The sequence below is a fragment of the Acomys minous genome (assembly GCF_964271855.1).
Source record: "Acomys minous genome assembly, chromosome: 9".
Classification (NCBI taxonomy): Eukaryota; Metazoa; Chordata; class Mammalia; order Rodentia; family Muridae; genus Acomys; species Acomys minous.
This window is the reverse complement of record NC_140490.1, coordinates 2,212,142-2,232,326: the sequence shown is the minus strand read 5'-3', so window position 1 is coordinate 2,232,326 and position 20,185 is coordinate 2,212,142. Positions and strand designations below refer to the sequence as shown.

General features: G+C 47.0%; 1 protein-coding gene across 2 annotated transcripts in view; it reads left to right on the top strand.

The window, feature by feature from the left end:
• Nucleotides 1-20,185, top strand: part of LOC311605938 (uncharacterized protein) — a 302,332-nt gene that overhangs the window by 249,524 nt on the left and 32,623 nt on the right. For both annotated transcript variants that reach the window (XR_014782116.1, XR_014782117.1), the window contains exons 6-7: nucleotides 2,474-2,587; nucleotides 12,218-12,455. The gene's annotated coding sequence lies outside the window, so the exon portion shown is untranslated. The remainder of the gene's footprint in view (nucleotides 1-2,473; nucleotides 2,588-12,217; nucleotides 12,456-20,185) is intronic.

Sequence of the window (20,185 nt, the reverse complement as noted above, 5' to 3'; positions counted from 1 at the left end):
ATCTGTTTCACCCACTCAGTGCCAGGCTGGAGTCGGAGGCAGTCATGAGGCCTCTCAGCAAGTCCGCCCCTCGCTCATTCTCCTCTGTCCGGTCTCATGTGCACCTAAAGGAACACACATGGTCTCACCCGCTTCAGCCTAAGTCCCCGACTTTGACATGGCCTCCTTTTGAAATGTAACTGTTCTCATTTCTCTGTGGGCAGCTTTATTTCCCATTGATTTGCTCGAGTCATCGGCTGTACATTTGCTTGGGGCCATGAAACCTCATGTCTGATTGTTTTGAAATTTGGTAGCCCTTGCAACAAAGGAACTTAAAACAACAATGAAGGCTTTGTCCCATTCTAGTCACAAAGGAAATCCCCACCCCACCCCCCACCAAACCCCCAGTAATTATATGTGGAGGAAATGAAAGGTATTATCAACAGAATATGCTTTTCAAAAATGTATAATCCTTTAACAGTCAAATCCTTTCTCTGGGATTAGTGACATGGCTTGTATCCTGGGAGCCAAACCCTCTTCTTTGATCCAGTCCTCAAATCCTTCCTAACAACGCCTGTGTTGATTTCAGGCCCAGTTTTATTTAGGAATCCAAAGACAGAATTTAGCCTTGTGTTTAAAGGCCCCTAATAAGGATTAAAAAATAAATAAAAATTAAAACCCTGCTATTTATTTAATACGTAGCCTCCAGTTCCAAAACATGAATTCTCAATGAATGCAACAGATGTGCTTAACTTCTGGGCCATCCCATAGTCTTCATCCCTCTGTTGCAGCCCCCCACCTCCCTCCTCCTGAGGAATGACCTGGGAGGAGGAGCTCACCCACTGAGGTTATTGATGGCTCCAGGTGTTTCCCTAGCTTAGATATTACCCAGAACGTAAGAGCGCCTGGTCTTCTTTCTCTGTCTCTAGTGCCCAGGACTTAAACTTTCAAAAGCCAGCGTTCACGTAAGCCTACATCGTAGCACAGAGATCCGATGCTCTCTGGCGCGGTGAGTCTAAGTATTACTCACTTCTGTGGAGAGATGAAAGGGCGGCATACGATGCTGACGAAGTCTGGGCGGGGAAGCACTGGGCCGCTCAAGCTGCCCTCTGTGCTCACATGAACATCAACTTTCAGCAAATACGTACTGGTCTCTACTAATGATTTGAAAGTTGATGGTGCGAGTGATGTACATGGTACCTCGCCGTATCCCAGCGAGAGGCGGAGTTAAGTTTGCTGTCCTTATCTCTCGAAGTTTTATGTAAGATGCTGAGAAACACGAGCGTAGTCTGAGGCTTTGATTCAAGAGACATAGAGGTAGCAGCAGTGAAGTCTTACTCAGAGATCTTCTTAAAGTCACCACAACACAGTCAGCAGTCTGCACGTGCAACGTGTGCAGTACTAACACTATCGAGTGAGACAGTGCCAAACAAAAACACAGGCATTTAAATGTGAGTGACGTAAAGACGTTATTATGCCAGGGGAAACGAAACTCAGTTAATGAGGACTAACTTGCCTTGGCTCACACGTGTAACGGACTCAGCCTGGATTTCGACTCCTACACTCCGGAGTCCAGCCCCCATGTTTCTGCCCCCATTCCTTGTGTCTTTGGTTTTCCCCTGAGCTCTTGTCACCCAGCAGGTGACCTTTTAATACAGTTCCTCATGCTGTGGTGACACCCCCCTCCCCAAAACCATAAAATTATTTTGTTGCTGATTCATAACTGTAATTTTGCTACTGTTGTGAATTGTAATGTGAATATCGGATGTGACCCCAAGGGGGTGTCTACCCACAGGTTGAGAACCGCTGCGCTACGGGGTTTCCTCTACAGTAAAGACTCTACGCTCCCATCAACAGCCACAGGCATCAGCGGTCCGTGTTCCTTCCGGTTTCCTGGAGAGCAGCCGGCTTCCCCTCGGGTCCCCTAGCTTCCCTAGTTTTTCCACCGAAAGCGTCTTTTGCAGGCCCCTGGGCGCACCTAGACTTCCAAACTGTTGTCCATTCCCTGCAGCACGCAGGGGCAGCCTCTGCAAACTTCGCTTCGCTCTTCCTCCCACGAGCTTCATGGTCCTATGTTACCTTGCTTGTCTTCCGTCTAAGTTAACACAGTCAACACGTGTTTGTCACTGCAACTGAGGTTGCTATAAAGCAAGGTTCTTTATTTGGCCCCTTTCTTCAGGTGGGGATATGGCACCGGTCACCACACGGTTGAGACATCCGTTCTCTCTAGTGCCACCGAGTACCTGAAACAACAGATTCATCCCCTTTGGGTGCTGGACTTTAAGGCTCTAATTGAGGATGACGATGACAATTTTTTATATTTCTTTACATAGCATGTTTTACATGTTACCCAGGAGCCCAGACAATGCCTTTTAGTTTAAGAAATGCTATAGTATGTGTCCTGGGCAGTATGCACGTGATTTATAACTATTAACGCTCTGAATCTTGACTACATCCTGGTGAGGACAGTATTGTGACTAAGTTCATTGACCAGGTGAAGAAACTGAGGGATGACGTAACAAAGCCAGGAGCACACGGCCAGGTGATGCAGCTGGGATTTGAATTCTGGCAGTATGTAGCGCCAGATGAGGTGTGGCACACGTCCTCGGTGAGTGAAAGAATGCTCAGCTTTTCTCTTTTTTTTTTTTTTCTGGCTCACAGTTCTCATTCAAGGCCCTTGCTCCACTTAATTTCCTTCCATGTCTGCACTGTTTCCTCCATCACTTGAGGGGAAAAACCTGTTCTGAAGACTTGGCTATTGAGATGTGTCGGTTGAATAAAGTAATTGGGTTCCCAGATCTTCTGTGCTTCTCCCGTAGTTTGGCTGTCAGTTCAGGCTGCCCTGGTGTAGGCTTCAGAGTACACTGCCTCCTCTGTAGACAGTCTCGGGGCAGAAAGTCCTCTGATTTTGACATTGCTCCTGTAAAGAGGAAACTCAAGCCATCTTTTGTCAGACTGATTTTTAAGTAAATGTGTGTGTGTGTGTGTGATGTATGTGTGTGTGTGTGTGTGTGTGTGTGTGTGTGTGTGTGTGTGTGATGTGTGTACCGATGCCTGGAGAACCAGAAGAGGTCGTTTGATCCCTTGGATCTGGAGTTACAGGTGTTTCTAAGCCCCACAACCTGGGTTCTGGGAATTGAACTCAGTTCCTCTGGAAGACTAGCAAGCATTCTTAAGCATGGAGTCATCTCTCCAGCCCTCAGGTGTGTGTGTGTGTGTGTGTGTGTGTGTGTGTGTGTGTGTGTGTGTTTTGTTTTGTTTTTTCTCCTTAGGCACTGGTTTAGATACCTTCTCTGTGGCCAAGGAAGGATGTCACGGTGGCCTGCACAGCATCCTTCTGCTGGTCCTTCAGTTATCCCATTATTTTATTCTGCTCACTGGGCTCTTCCTGGACCCACACACAGGTACTGCAGTGAAAAACACATTTTGTACTTGTGATTTCCAAATCACTCATATCACCTTCATGCGTGCTCCATTGAAACATGAAAATTGCACACCACCGTTCTTTTCTAATTTTTCTATTCTAAAAAATATTTCTTTGGTAAGAGAAAGATCACAGTTTGAAACAAACAAACAATCCCTCAGAAACCAGGTAAAACTGAAATTGTGTTGGATTCCTCAACTCTAAATGCTAGCTATTTGGAAAAGCGAGACTTAAAGTTTTTTTATGCTTGTGCTGTGTGAAATCCTGATTTTGGGGGGTGATGACCAAGAATAGAAATCAGAAAAACATCTCCCCAGTAGTACAGAATAGACCTAAGGATTAGAACTACGTCAAGCGATTTTATTATTTTGCCTTGTACTATTATTTTAAGTGTTACAAATGTTTGTAAGTTTGGAAATATTGTGTTATTTTCCAAACTTATGTGAGAAGTGCACTTTCTCTTAACATTTCTGTTGCCCATTAAGCTTTATTGATAGTTACTCATTAGAAATTCAGGGTTTTTTTTTTTAATACAAACTACTACATAATGTCATCATAACTAGAAAAGTGGTTTACTTTCCTACCACAACTACATTTTCCTGCTTCCTTCTTTTTAGTTTTATATTTTGAAAGTGCCCAGGGCTGTGGGTGTGCCAGGCAGACACTGAGGTATGCATCTGGCCCTTTCAGTTTTTGAGACCATGTTTGCTAGCTTGACCAGGCTAGTGTTAAGCTTGCTTAGAGCCTAAGTAAGCCTTGACTTTGCAGTCCTTTCGCCTCAGCCTCCTTTTGTGTTTGTTCACTTAAGATTTACTTCTATTGATTTGTGTGAGTGCGTGCCTGCCTGTGGGTGTGTGCACACGAGTGCCCTCGGAGGCCGTAAGAAGGTGTTGGATCCACAGAACTAGAGTCACAGGTGGCTGTGAACTCCCTGACACGGGTGCTGGGAACCAGGCTGCAGGCCCTGGAGAGCAGCAAGTCTTCTTTACTGTGGGCCGTCTCGCTACGCTCTGGCCTCACGTACTCACCTAGCTGAGACGACCATCCTGTGCCACCAGGCCTGGCTCGACCATCAGTTGACTGATAGGTACAAACTTAACACGAGTCAAGTGAATTAGACTGATATTATACACTAACATTAATGGAAAACTGAAACGTTTTTCTAAAATTAACCACAGAGCAGATCATGCGTTAGTACGTAAATCAGGTAAAGAGACTTAAAAATAAAAAAAACAAAAACAAAAACATAAAACACTCACCCATACTCAAAACTGAATACTAAAGTGTTAGTTAGAAGTTTGATTGGGACTTTTTTTTTATTCTAAGATATCATTTTGTGAAATTATATTAAGGCAACGCACTTTGTTTTCTTTCATTTTGGCAACGTCTCGGGTAGCCCGGTCTAGTCCCAACCATTTGTGTCATCCTGCCTTGGCTTCCCCAATGCTGGGACTGTGGTCATGTACACCACACCTAATTTATGTGTTGCCATGTTTTGAAGCCAAGGCCAATATATCTCAGCTCAGTGTCTTGGATGGCGCACGGCCATTTAATCTTGCCTGTGTCTTTCCATTCACTCCACTACGTGAGAATATGCATGGGTGGGCACTGTTCTCTCTAGAGGCCTGGCAGCTCTTAGCCTGGAGTGCCCAGGGGTTGCATAAAGTGCACACTTCGAGAGAACAAATGAACGGCTTTGTTCTATCTCTGTTGAGTGTCCAAATGGGAATAGCTATTTCACATTGTAGGAAGGAGGTCTCTGTGCTGGACAGATGCTGTCGGTGGCTGCCCATGGCTTAGCCTAGTTTAGAGCTGAGTCACCTACGCTACGTTCGCTTTATTTGATCCATTACATGGAAAACCACAGATCAGCTTTGTGGGTGATGTGCTCATTTGTGTGTAAATTCTGTTTCTGAGACCTCTCGATTGAGAAGGGGGCATTAGGGAGCTCAGTTGGTGGAGTGCTTGTCCAGTATGCATGAGGACCTGGGTTCAGTCTCTAGCACTGCATACAGTGAGGCACGGTGGCACATCCTGTGAGCCCAGCACTCAGGAGGTGGAGGCAGGAGGATCAGAAGTTCAAGGTCATCCTCTGCTACCTAACAAGCTTGAAGCCAGTCTGAGGTGCATGAGAACCCGTCTTTCTTAAACAAACAGAAACAAAACCTTCAAACACCCCCCAAAACATGAAACAACAAAAGGACACCTACATGGCTTTAAACGTCCCCAGTAAATAATGTAAATGAAGCGACAAAGCTAAGATTTGGACTTACACAGCCCGGCCCCCAAAGTCTAGATTTTAGTGTTTGTTCCCAGTGATACCACACACTTAACGCACCAAATCCGCGAACCAGCCTGGTATGACAGGCAATTCCATGGCGCCTGCTGATGGGTAAATACTCATCTTCTGGAATGCCAGAAGCAGCTCGTGGCAGAGCACTAGGCGTAGTCTCTACTGAGGTTCTGGAAGAGGCCGAGGTACCCTTAGTGGGGTACATGCGGTGATTCAGAGTCAGCCTGAAAGTGTAATGGGGTGACAATATTATGACCACCCAAAGCTGAGAAAAGGATCATTTTCACAGCAGTGTCCTCTTACCTGGAAGTCCAGTCGCATGCCGTCAGCAGCCCAAATTAAATGAAAATTCTACAAACGAACAGTCTGTAAGTCATAAGTTGGATGCTGTTCTGAGTGATGAATTCTCACCCTACCCGATCCAAAGGTGACCTGTCTCTCTGTCCAACGTCTCCATATGTCATATGCCGCCTTCCTGTCAATCACTTAGCTGCCTTTTCATTTACGAGCTGGACTGTCACAACCACAGAGCCTGTGCTTGGGCAGGCCTTAGTATACCTGAGGCCCCAGAGCACACACATGTGCTGTGATACTGAAAGTCTTATTATGGAATCTTATTAACAGATATTCTTACATAGAAAGAATGTCAGTATTCTTTATTAGTAGATATTATGCTAACATTTTATGAAATTTACAAATTAATTATAGCATAGCTGTGTAAACAAAGGCAAGAACACAGAATAGACAGGGTTCGGTGGTACCCGTGATTGCGGGCATCCGTCCACAGTCTTTGAATGTGCTCTAAAAATTATACTGAAGATACAAGTCTGAGCTGGGATTGCCTCTACATAGCCATGCAGCCTAAAACAAAAACAAAAACAAAAACAAAAAACCAAAAAAAAAAAAAAAAGAAAAGAAAAAAAAAAAGAAAAAGAAAGGTAAGCAGCTTTAATAAGTGGTACATGACAGTCATCTGAAAGAAGATAAAAATTAATACTAGGGCAGTACACTTAGGTATAGGCTGACTAAATCCTGGCCAAGCACACATGGTAGATAGAGGAAATGGACATGCAGAACAGTGCAGAAGCAGTACGTGATCCAAAGAAATGAGGGCTAACTTGCAACAACAGTTCTCAGAGTAAGACTCTAATTAATATGGTGTTATGTGGAATTCAGAACCAAGTGGCTATCAGAGGCTCGGGATGGTGGGAAGGAGCAATGCCAGCTTGGCCACACCTGCGTGGTTTGGGGCCAGGGTGGTTCCATGTTCTTATAAACAATAGGTAGGCATCTCTACCTAGCTGGGTGGGTTTTCTCTAATTTTCAGTGACTAAGAGAAAATAATCCATGGTTAGTTAGAAATTTAGAAAAGTAACTGTGGATAAGCTTGAGACAAGAGCAACTGTTTGTCAGAGACAAAAAAAGATGCTGTTTAAATAATTAGACAAGGCTCTGTAATATGAAAAGACCTGGAATTCAGAGTAAAGTTGAATCTAGGCTAGAGAGGCAGCCTCCAAACCTTGGATAAAAACCTTCTTCCCTCCTAAGACATGCAAGGACTTTAGGCAAGCCATTTTCATATTCTGATTTATGTACTATAAAAATTATGAAAACACAACATTTTTTTCAGGGAAAAAAATTACCAGAGAAATGATAGTAATGAAAATGTGATTTCTTGTGAAATTTAGTGAAAATTGACAGCAACGGACAGATATAAGGGTGACAGCTATGGACAGATATAAAATTGACAGCTATAGACAGATATAAAATTGACAGCCGTAGGCAGATGTAAGATTGACAGCTGTAGACCAGTAGAATCATTTTCAAATACTGTGGAGAGTGTGGGTTTTCACTGCCTTTCTCTGCAGTGGATTTGGCAGGAAGGAGTGAGGTAAAGCCTCAGTGAGGGACACAGGAGTTGGTGATGCTTGAGGCAGGACCTGGAAGCCAAAACCTGGGGAAGGCACTCTCAAGTCTCTGAGCTCATAACCACTCCACTACAGGGCAGAACACCATGAGTCTGAACTATTCCTGTGCTAAGTTTAGGGAATGTATTATGTTTAGGGAATAAGTGGGGAAATTTTGGAGCAAGGGTCTCTCTTCAGATATTTGGAGCTTCTGAAACTGAGTATAAGGGAGAAAAAACATCATTAAAAACAGTGAAGTCAACTTGACTGCAGGTCCTCTGCCAGTGAGAGGTCCCCTCACACAGGAAGCCATTCCTTCTGAAATCCAGGTGGTGACACACGGACCATGTCCTCTGGCTTCGTCCTACCAGAGTTCCAGGTGACACATTGGGTGGGTCCCCTGCCTTGGTCTCTGATGAGTTAAGCATCATCCTTTGAGCTGGGAGGAGCAGTTTCTAAAACCACCCCACCCAGAAACTCTACACAGCATCCTCAGGCCTCAGAGACGTTGGCTGGTCTGCTCAGTGTTTGTGGCAACCTAGGACTGTACCATGTCCCCCTGTAAAGCAAAAGGTACAGCTTTACTCCAAGTGACACGAACCAGGGAATCAATATCACCAACTTCCACCGGTCTACCACCCCTGGAATCTTTTTGTTGTTCTTGAGGAATGGCTCCCACCCTCCCCCCACCCCACTGAAGCCTTTCTCAGTCATGCTTGCCCTGCTGGCCATTGTATCCCAGCATCCTTCACTCCTACCTTGAAGCTCAGAAACTGTGCAGCCAGGGCTTTGCACCTGACCTCAGCAGTGAGGTGCCGGGGCCCTGTTGGTGGACAGCCTGTTCTGTTGTGAAGCAGACAGCACCACCAGACAAAATGTCACAGGAGCCTTACTACTTGCCACCAAAAGACAGGTGACAGACAGACAGTGGAAGAGAAAAAAAAATGCACAAGGCTAACTGATACAGGACTTTGTGTGCACTATGTCCTCAGATCTGAGATCTTTCAGTGAGAAATGGGACTGTCACACTGAGAGAAACCCCTTGGCTCTCTCAAGCGATTCATATAAAGGAATCTTATTGCCTATCTATTCTTCGTTTTTTGTTGTTGTTGTTTTTTGTTTTGTTTTGTTTTGTTTTGTTTTTTTTGGTTTTTCGAGAGACAGGGTTTCTCTGTGTAGCCTTGGCTGCCTTGGACTCACTCTGTAGACCAGGCTGGCCTCGAACTCACATCAATCCGCCGGCCCCTGCCTCCGCAGTGCTGGGATTAAAGGCGTGCACCCTTGAACTTATTCCCTCAGCAAATACCTACAGAATGGCCACTGTGTTTTCACACAACCGTGTCTTACACGATAGGTTACTCTCACGTAGTTTAGACCCAACAAGAGCAGACAGACTATAAACAAATACAAAAGAACAGAGCAGAGTGTGGTGGGTGGTGAAAAGCCAGAGGGATCACTGAAAGTCGGTGTTAGGGCGGGCAGAAAAGGTTAGTCGGGGACTCGGAGGCTCATTGAAGGGGCAACTGAGGAAGTGAACCAGTGACTTGAACAACAAAGAAAGAGCAGCCAGGTAGTGGGTGGGATGGCGGAGGGGCCACATGTGGAAAAGGCCTGTGCTGGGAAGGAAGGCACTTAGCATGGATCAAGCAGACGGTGAGGTCCCTGTGGGTGGAGCGAGGTAGGGGCAGCACAGGGATGCTCACCAAAGCTGGATCACCAGAAGCCCGTCTGCCAGGGAGACAGCAAGGTCAAAGAGTTCATACAGATTTGCCTTCTCGCTTTACAAATGAAGAAACCCGGAGAAGTGGATGTTGCCATCATGCCAGCTGCTAGCCAAGGCAATGACTGAAAACATGATGTCGTTATACAGGCACTGCCAGTTTTCACTAAAGGCTTCCTGGTTGCTAAAAGCAAGTTCGCTCCTGAATGAATTTAAATATTTAACAATTAGCTTTTAGAAAAAGTGGTTTGAGCATATTTTTTTCCTCATTAAGCTTTTTTTTTTTTTTAAAGAAAAAAACATTCTCATCAGCACCTCTGTTCTGGAGGCATAACCGCCACAAAGGCTCTTCGTAGTCTGGGTTACAATTCTGAGTTCATGGCTTGAACACCAGGCTTGGATAGGGTCTTGGGAAATAGTGAGCTAGTGAGCAGCATCCTGTATCTTCTCACTCGGTCCCAGGAGGGCAAGCGAACACACAGGTGTGAGGTGAGGTGTCAAAGCAACCAGCGGTTAGTGTGCAGCTGGAGACACCGTGGCAAATGGATCTCCATCCCATTCAGCTCTCCATCTAGCAAATTGTTTTACTGTTCCCTAAATTTCTACAAACCATGGTGGTGATGGTATTACCCTACTAGGGAATTAAATTGACTTCTGCAAATGCATTTGAACCAGTGCTCGCTATAGAATCAGGTTTTTTTTTTTAAAATATTTTCTAAAGGTCTTATTAAAAAGTTGGGTTATCTTTTTTTACCCACCCCCGACTACAGACAGTTAGATGCCGGCTTTTCACTGCATCAGCGCTGAATGGTTAGTTTGTCTATTTAAGTTACAGACTAAACCCAGGCTGTTTATTCTGCATTGGGTCACACCTTGGGTCTCACCCCGCTCACGGTATGGCTACTGCTGAAGAAGAAGCCGGCATTCCGCTGTGCACACGAACACTCAGCATCAGAAATTTGCCTTGTAAGCCATGCACACACAAGACACAGACGTGCATGCACTTATGAAATGGCCTCGTCTCTGGGAGCAGTAGCTTCTGCTTCCTTCTTTCAGCTAAGAAGAGAGCACCACGGAAGTGAACACACGGAAAGAGAGGCGTTTGGAGAGAGCTGAGGTCCTCAGGTGCTCACGGCAAGAGATGTGCTGGGAAAGTGGGAGCTTGTGACCAGGGTCGCAGCTCTGGCCCTCAGTCAGGATTTACTACTCCAGCTGTGTGCAGCGGCAAGCTCTCTTGCTTGCGACTCCAGCAGACTCCATGCCACTGCCCTGTAAGCATCATCTCCGTGAGTCAGTTGATTGGCTGACCCTGACAGACTTTCTGTTGTCTTTACTTTCTGTGCTCTGTCTCTGAGGGAGAACTCTTGTGACCAGGAGGCAGCCAGTATGGCAGTGTAAACGAGACAGTGGCCATCTTTCCTTAGGATTCTTTTTTTTTTTTAATTTTTAAAAAAGAATTGTTTATTTATTATTATGTATACAGTGCTCTGCCTGCACGTACACTTGTAGGTCAGAAGAGGGTGTCAGATCACATTATAGATGGTTGTGAGCCATCAATGTGGTTGCTGGGAATTGAACTCAGGACCTCTGGAGGAGCAGTCAGTGCCCTTAACCTCTGAGCCATCTCTCCAGCCCCTCCTTAGGATTCTTATGTGCTGCTCAACTTTCCTGGGCAGGTAGAAAGAGTGCATGTTTACACAGTGTGCACAGGGGAATGGAGGGAAAGGCATTGCCTCACCTAGGGTTGCTGCTCGCTTACTCTGAAGAGTGAGCGGGCAGGTTGGGCAGAGTTCTGGGATCTTCAAAGGTATAAAAATCTGCCTGAGAGCAGGGAAAGTGAGCGTAATGTGCCATCTTACCTCAGCCTGGTTACATAGTGCCTCACTCGTATGTCTTTGGCCAAAACTTGTATCTGGACTCATCTGAGACTATGCAGAAGGGTAGGGACTGGGTTTGGCTGTGTGACCTAGAGGAAAGGAAACACATTTAGTTTACAATCAGCTCAGAGAGTCCACAGCCGAGGGCACTCTCCAGAGAGGGCCAGGCTGGAGCCAGGGCTCACACTGTATAGCACATATTTCTCCATACCAAATTTTGTTGCCATAACTCTTATGTGTTTCATACCTTTAAAATCCACATCCCACAAAGGCTGTTAAGAAGGGAACCAAGGATACAGTGGCCAGTCCCTTTTCTGAGAAAGGGCATCAAGTAAAAATGCCAGGCATGCGCAGTGCAGAGCTTCAGGTAGCAACACCCAAAGCCGTGAGGGGGAAACATCGCACCCGACGGCCTGCAGAGCCGCCGTGTGTTTGAAGTGGGCCTTGCTCTGCAGAATGATGTGGTGGCATTTAGAAAACTCAAGCCAGTTGGTAAAGGTGCTCCAGGCAAAAACTACCTAATTTACCATAGCACAGATGTGCTCCCTGGTAAACGAACGGGTGGCCATGTTTGAAGTTCACGTTGATGCTAAAGTAAGTGATGGTTATTTGTCTTATCTCTTCTAGTGTGGTGCGTGTGTGCGTACATGTGTGTGCGTGTGTGTGTGTGTGTGTGTGTGTGTGCTTATATCTGTGTGGGCTTGCATGAGGCTTGGCATGCATGTGTATATGGAAGCCAGGGGTCAATGTGAGGAGTCTTATCTCAAGTGCTGTCCACCTTATTTTTTTAAAGACAGAATTGCTCGCTCATACTGAAGCTCACCGAGTGTCTACACTAGCTGCCCAGTGTTTCCTTGCGGCCCACCTGTCTCCCTGCAGTTCTGGGGTTACAGATGCATGGCGCAGAGTTTAGCTTTTATAATAGATGGATACTGGGCATCCGAACTCAAGGCTTCATGCTTAGAAGCACAAGGCAAGTGCTTTATTTAGACTAAGCCATTTCTCCTGCCCCATCAGTGCTGGGATTTTAACTGAAGAAAGCAACAGCCACATTGGGATTGTCTTTTCTGCTCACTGTGAAAGATTGTGGCAATCATGACCCAAGGAGTCCAGACAAAGACCTGAGGAGAAGCAGTCAGCAAATGGACAGTAGACAGCGTGGAGGGAAGGCGGCTGATCGGACTAGCCTTTCCATGATGTGTTGGCTCTAAAAAGGAAAGTGCTGGAGAATCCCAGGTTCAAGTGAGGAAACCAGGTGAAAGGCTTTTGATAGCTGGAACAGCCACGGGGGTGGGGGTGGGGTTGGGGGAAAACACTGATGCCATAGTGGGACAGGCCATGACGACAGCCGCTGAACAGGGGCTCTGTAAATGTTCAGCCATAATTAATTGAAGAATGAAAATTCGTATTTAGGGAGAACATGGTCTGCCGGGGACAGTGCTAGGCTGCCTCATCAGCTCTGCTATGGGAAAGCTTGGCATGCTCACAGCAGGCCAGTCTTGCTGCTCCAAATGACAGCGCACTCTCAGAAAACCAGCTTTCCTCTCCTCAGCCTTGCCTTTTCTTTTCTTTTTCCTTTTTCTTTTCTTTCTTTCTTTCTTTTTTTTTTTTTTTACTCCTCTCTACCCTTTCCCACTTGGCTACTTCCTGAGGACCAGGGGGCGAAGGCAGGGTTATTGCATGGTTCACTGCCAACACCTGCCTCTCAGTTTTTACCTCAGCGTTTGATTCAGATGTTTTTTCACTTCCTCCCCTTCTTCCATTTGGCCCTTTGGTCTCTGTCCCCCGAGCTGACTTTCATCATCCAATTAGAAATAACACCTTCCTCTTGCTACCACTGCTCTGAGAACCACCGTGGGGAGTAAACCCTAAGCCGCCTGCGTTCCCCCACAGGGCCAGCCGCCCTTCAAAGGCGTGTGCCGGCGGCACCACCCCACGCCTGGGCTTCCTCTCTGTTTGAACAGCTTCCACCGCTAACTGCCGATCAGTAACTCAATGATTCATTAAACACACAAACAATGAGTGAATCTGTTCCATTAGCGAGGCCACCTGTTGATCTCAGCCGTTCTCAGCTGAACCCGGCGGCGGACACGAACAACAGAAGGCCTGCGTCAGCCGGGTGCCCCTTCCATATTTGATAGCTGCGTGTTGGAGCAGGAAGCGAGCTGCTGCTTTGCTTTTCCTTTCATCTGGTGGCGGGGCTGCCAGATGAGACCTGGTGCAGAGCCTGTTCCAGCTGCCGAGCTCTACAACCAACTGGAGAACTCTAAGGGCCACCACCATAGGCTAACACAGCTAGAGGGGGCGGGGAGGGGGGCGTGGGAGTGGAATGTTTTGCACTTCTTTCCCGCTGTTGCAAAGGCAAGAGAATCGGCCCAGTTCTAGACACGCGCGCACAAGCACACGTATACACACATAAGTACACACTGTGGTGTGGGGCAGGGGGCGGGGCAGCGGAGGGCCGGCCGGCAAAACTGTGAAAGACCCATCAATTGCGGTGTCATCTTCTCTTGAAATAGTATACGTGGCCTCTAGTCGCTACATCTGCTCCAGGCCTTTAAGCGTGGGTGTCTGAATGTTTGCGTTAATGTTACTTAAAAAAAAAAATCATATGAAGCTGACTGAGTTAAGTGCCTGATACCGAGATCACGGCCAGGAAAAGGCAATATTTTCTTTTTAAAAACAGCGTTTTTCTGTTCTTCTACCACATGCCCTGCCTCTCTCGCTCTTAGAATACGGAGAACTTTTACAGTCTTTTTGGACCCTGAAACTGCTCCACCATGCAATCCTCCCCCACATGAATATTAAACAGCCTCTGTCGGATGTGTTTATTACAGTACTTGAGTGGTCACTGGGGTCTGTACTACAGACATCATCATCACCAAGCTTAGGTTTCCCTGGAGTGAGGGACTGTTAAAAACACTTGATGATGGGCCTGTGAGGAAAGGACGTCGCCTGCAAGCCTGAGGATGCGAGTTCGATCCTTGGGCCCCACAAGATGGAGGAGGTAGATGAACTCCTGAGGCTCCCACATTCCTAAAAGTACACATGCAGGCGGTGCGCGCGCGCGCACACACACACGTGAATAGTAAGTGTAATAGCTATAATTGATGATCTAGGTCTGTAGTTATATTATAATGAACTTATTCTAAACAGTAGTTAAAAGAACATTGTGGTTCTTGGGCTCTAATAAGAAAACGGAAGAGGAAAAGTTAGAAGAAAATGATATTTTAAACCAAATGCCAGTTCCTGTTATTTTGTCTTCTAAAATGCAATTTAAAAATCCTGAGTGTTTGATTTCCCCGACAGAGAACTGGTTCCCAGTGTTGGGGTTTGCTTTCTGCTTCTGTGGTACCTGGCATGACAGAATGCCAAGTGAGTTCAGTGTGCATATCTTTTAAGAATATTCCTTTGCCTTTTAGAGCCTAAGCTTTGAGGTGTGTACATTTAGAACAGGCAAGGTAAACAGATGGGGGTAGGCCGCCCATAGTCCTCGGATCTTCTGGGCAGGTGTGGGCACATTGCCCTCATCCAGTGCATAAAGGCCCACGTGCGTTTTCAAAGGGATTTCTGCAGGCCCGGCCTTTTAACAAACACCACTATGATTTGATTGCCAAATGCAGGTGGGCTGCGCAGCCACCCAGTTGTGCAAATCAAAGGCATCCTTGGACTCTTCTGTATGTAAGAAAGTGAATGGTACAGACATGACCATTTTTAAGACAGAGAAAGAGGTAACCACATGAATGGACAATTAATACAGAGCCGGTGGCTCCCTCTCCATCCAGGTAATATATATGCCAGCATCACCCACAGGACTCTCCAGCATGGAGCTAATGCTAGCTCCAGCAGTGTCTCGGGTGGTAATCACTAGCCACACATTGCACACATTGACAATGTGGCTAGTGTGATTGGGAAATAAATTTTAACTTAGTTAATTGAAATGTAAATAGATTTTTATATTTAGTGGTCTTCACTGTAATATCCTTAAACCTGTACTCGTGTGTGTGTGTGTGTGTGTGTGTGTGTGTGTTTGTTGTGTGTGTATGTGTGTGTATTTGTGTGTATGTATGGGTGTTATGTGTGTGTATGTGTGCATATGTATTTGTGTATGTATGTATATGTATGTGTGTATGTGTATATGTGCATAGGTGTATTTGTGTGTATGTATGTGTATGTGTGTGCATGTATATGTGTTATGTATGTGTATGTGTGTGTATTTGTATATGTATGTGTGTGTATGTATGTGTGGTTATGTGTGTGTATGTATGTGTATGTATGTGTGTTATGTGTGTATGTATGAATGTATGTGTGTTATGTGTGCATATGTGTATGTGTGTGTATGTATGTGTGTGTTATGTGTGTGTGTGTATGTGTGTGTGCACACACACACACACACACAGGCTAGAAGAAGACATAGGGTATCTTTACTGAGCTCATCCCTGTCTTCTCTTGCTTCCCTCTTGCTTCAGTGTGAATGTCAGAACAAGGGTGTCTTAGGGCAGAACTTAGGTCTGTATGCAAATGTTTTGGCTATTTGTATTTGGAAACCTTGAGGAAAACATATTTCCCATCTTGGTAAGTCTAAAATTCCGAATGTAAATCAATATCTATCATATCTCATCATTATCAACTTAAAACATCTATCTACATGTATTGTCCTTGGCTGGTGCCATAGTTTGAGCAGGACCCCTATCTTCCTATCATAATGTTCTTCTTGTAGGTTTCTAGGACCCTCTGGATCCTTCTCCTCTGCCATTCTCCCATGATTCTCTCATCTAGAGTCCCAGTAAGATGTCCTCCCCTCTGCCCCAGTTTCCTGAGCACAGAAACCAGTTAAGCTCTCCGTATAAGATTATTGATAGGTATTAAAAAAAAGACTCTAGTATTATGGTCACTGCTACACAGCATTAGAAAATGAAGATACATTCTTTAGTACATGGTGGAAAGAGGTCTGGACTCAAGCAAGCAAGGCAGGCTCCTCCTAGCTTCCAGGTGAGCCTGCACAGGCCAGAAAGCTGTGGGTGAGGACAGCCCTGCTGCTGGGTGTGGCCTTTGAGATGCTGTAGGACAGCTCTGATGCTGGGTGTGGCCTTTGAGATGCTGTAAGGACAGCCCTGCTGCTGCTGGGTGTGGCCTTTGAGATGCTGTAAGGACAGCCCTGATGCTGCTGGGTGTGGCCTTTGAGATGCTGTAAGGACAGCCCTGATGCTGCTGGGTGTGGCCTTTGAGATGCTGTAAGGACAGCCCTGATGCTGCTGGGTGTGGCCTTTGAGATGCTGTAAGGACAGCCCTGATGCTGCTGGGTGTGGCCTTTGAGATGCTGTAAGGACAGCCCTGCTGCTGGGTGTGGCCTTTGAGATGCTGTAGGACAGCCCTGCTGCTGGGTGTGGCCTTTGAGATACTGTAGGACAGCCCTGCTGCTGCTGGGTGTGGCCTTTGAGATGCTGTAGGACAGCCCTGCTGCTGCTGGGTGTGGCCTTTGAGATGCTGTAGGACAGCCCTGCTGCTGCTGGGTGTGGCCTTTGAGATGCTGTAAGGACAGCCCTGATGCTGCTGGGTGTGGCCTTTGAGATGCTGTAGGACAGCCCTGATGCTGCTGGGTGTGGCCTTTGAGATGCTATAAGGACAGCCCTGCTGCTGCTGGGTGTGGCCTTTGAGATGCTGTAGGACAGCCCTGATGCTGGGTGTGGCCTTTGAGATGCTGTAAGGACAGCCCTGCTGCTGGGTGTGGCCTTTGAGATGCTATAAGGACAGCCCTGCTGATGCTGGGTGTGGCCTTTGAGATGCTGTAGGACAGCTCTGATGCTGGGTGTGGCCTTTGAGATGCTGTAGGACAGCCCTGATGCTGGGTGTGGCCTTTGAGATGCTGTAGGACAGCCCTGATGCTGCTGGGTGTCGCCTTTGAGATGCTGTAAGGACAGCCCTGCTGCTGCTGGGTGTGGCCTTTGAGATGCTGTAGGACAGCCCTGCTGCCGCTGGGTGTGGCCTTTGAGATGCTGTAGGACAGCCCTGATGCTGGGTGTGGCCTTTGAGATGCTGTAAGGACAGCCCTGCTGATGCTGGGTGTGGCCTTTGAGATGCTATAAGGACAGCCCTGCTGCTGCTGGGTGTGGCCTTTGAGATGCTATAAGGACAGCCCTGATGCTGGGTGTGGCCTTTGAGATGCTATAAGGACAGCCCTGCTGATGCTGGGTGTGGCCTTTGAGATGCTGTAAGGACAGCCCTGCTGCTGCTGGGTGTGGCCTTTGAGATGCTGTAAGGACAGCCCTGCTGCTGCTGGGTGTGGCCTTTGAGATGCTGTAAGGACAGCCCTGATGCTGGGTGTGGCCTTTGAGATGTTCTTCACATTCCCAATCTGTCTTTCTGCCCCTCTTCCTCACAGGAGCCATTTACATTTGACAGATGGGAGAAGTGAGGGTTGGTAAAACCAAGTCTAAAATCTTACTTGGCAAAATGTGGCAAAGCCAAGGTCATTAGAACCCATGTTCCCTTCTTTTGGGGCCACCATTTTCAGGCTCAGCAGCTGCTGCTGGCCTTCCGGTGACATCGACACTCTGGGGACACTCTTGGCTCTCGTGGGACGCCATGCAGACTCAACAGGCGAGATGATGGGAGCTGCAGCGAATCTATTTTGATTTTTTTGAGGAAGATGCTGTGCAGGTTTAAACTCTCACTGCCTCCCTCCTTTCCTCTCCCTCACTCAAGCCGACCCCTGGCCTCAGGCCTCTCTTTGCACTTAACCTTTTTCAGTGTTTGCCACATATGTTTAAATTCAGGGTGTATTTTGGCAAAGGGTTCTACCCTCTCTCACGGGACAGACCTTTTATGAGAGTGCAGAGGCGGCCCTTCTCTTAGTTCAAGGTCCCCCCTGCCTCTCCCCAGCTGGAGCAGCTGGCAAGAAAAGAGCATCGGCAGGAGGAGTATCTGCTACTAAAGGGAGGCCTAGCGTTCCCTCCAGCTATCTCCCCTGCATACCAATCCAGTTACAGACAGATTGGCCCACAGGCTCAAGCAGGAGTGTAATTTGGCCTTTCTCCGCTGACAGTGAACCTGTGCCCTTTTAAAAACTCAGCTCCAGGAGGAGGTGTTAGCATCTGGTGTTTGAAGCAGGCGGGGCACCGGGATCCCCAATACTGAGGAGCAAGGAAACTTAGAGGAGGCAGCCAGGATAGCATTCTTCAGGAAAATAAAGCGGAGGTGCTCTGGAATCTTCTGGAACCGCAGATTAGAGGCCCAGAGGCAGGTCTTTGTGGATCTGTTAGTCACTGGGCCGGAACTGATTGGCTGCCTAGTTCTTTTCTCCTCCCTGGCTGGCTGCACCCGCCCCCCTTCCCTTGGATCTGCCTTGGTGGTGAGGAATTCATTCCTACATTTCTTGGGGGTGGGAGAAGAAAATTTCAAGTGTTTTTACTACACCCTCAAAGACAGGCTTTTGTGAAGTAAGTGGTCATTATTTGATTCAGCCAAGAAGTGAAAGTGGGACATCTGCCCCTGAGCTGAACTATTTAGCAAGCTCAGGGCTGGCCAGGCTGTCATTCATGCAATGTGCCCTTTAGATGCACAACCAGGAAAGAGATATGGAAAAGAATGCTCACTTTAAAGTGCTCGGACCCTTTAAAATCTACTCAAATATACTTTAAATTGAAAAACCAACTCAAGTCCAAGAATAGGATGTAAAGTAGGTTTGCACGTGTCACCTCCTTTAACAAAAATGTTTAAGTCTGGGTTTCCCCAAGTCTGACTATCCTGGGCTGTATATTGACAGTGATTGAGCGTAGAGTGATCCATTTGTGACTTGGCTCTTTGAGAGAAAGAACATTTGTCATTTCCTGTCATCACAGTAGCCTCAGTTCCCATGTGAAGATGAGCAAAGGTGTTCTGGTAGGAATCCGGCACATTTGAGCAAGTACTCAGCTGTCAGTAAGCTGGGGCCAACCAACCCTCCACCCCACCCTCCTCCCACACACCCTGGGTTCTGTGGGGAGAGCTTCTGCCATGTAGGTGTGCCTCGCTCGGTATTACCTCCCAGCCTTTCAGAGTTGCTTCTGGCAGTACATAAGTAGAACCAGAAGATCTTCCTGAAAGGCATGAATCAAAGGACTGAATGAAACTAAGTGATGGTGGTGCACACCTTTAATCACAGCACTTGGCGGGGGGAGGGGGGCAGAGGCAGGTGGATCTTGAGTTCAAGGCCAGCCTGCTCTACAGATTGAGTTCCAGGACAGCCAGGGCTACACAGAGAAACCCTGTCTCAGACACACACACACACACACACACACACACACACACACACACACACACACACACACACGGCTGAATGAGAGATGAGCATTTTCCTGGCCACTGGGGATCCCATGATAGGATACAGGTATGTACACTGTCTGAAGTTCTATGAGGGAGGAGACTGGTACAGTCTATCCCAGGCTGTGAGGGAAGTGCTGATATGGGACCTGACTTGGCAGGAAGACTTCCTAGAGGAAAGCGTAATCTGATATAAGAGTGATAATCATTTCCTGTAGCCTCAGAGTTAAGTTTGAAGATAAGGTTTGAGTTGTGAATAGGCACATACCACTGAGCGGACATTTGTCAGGAGAGTTCCTCTATTAGGTACTCTTGGCTGGTCAGGGACAGCACTCTGGCTGTGGCGACGGGCTCTACAGCTGCGCTGTGGTGGCCTTTCAGTCTCCTTGTCAGTCTAGGGCTCAGGGCTTTCCTTTGTTCGTTTTCTAGTCACTCTTAGGCTGCAGCTGTGTGGCTCAGTGCCGGGTGAGATATATGCTTGTATATGTACACGTTGATCAATGGATGGGAATCTCCAGAAGCATGTGTGGGAGATGAGTCTGCTCTACTGACTGATGGTACCTGCCTCACCCCATCCAAGCCCTTGGCCCTCAGGTAGCCATGACAACATAGATGCTGACATCATCCTGTCAAATGTCAAATTCGGGGATGAATGAAATATCCACTAAGAATCTCCAAGAAACC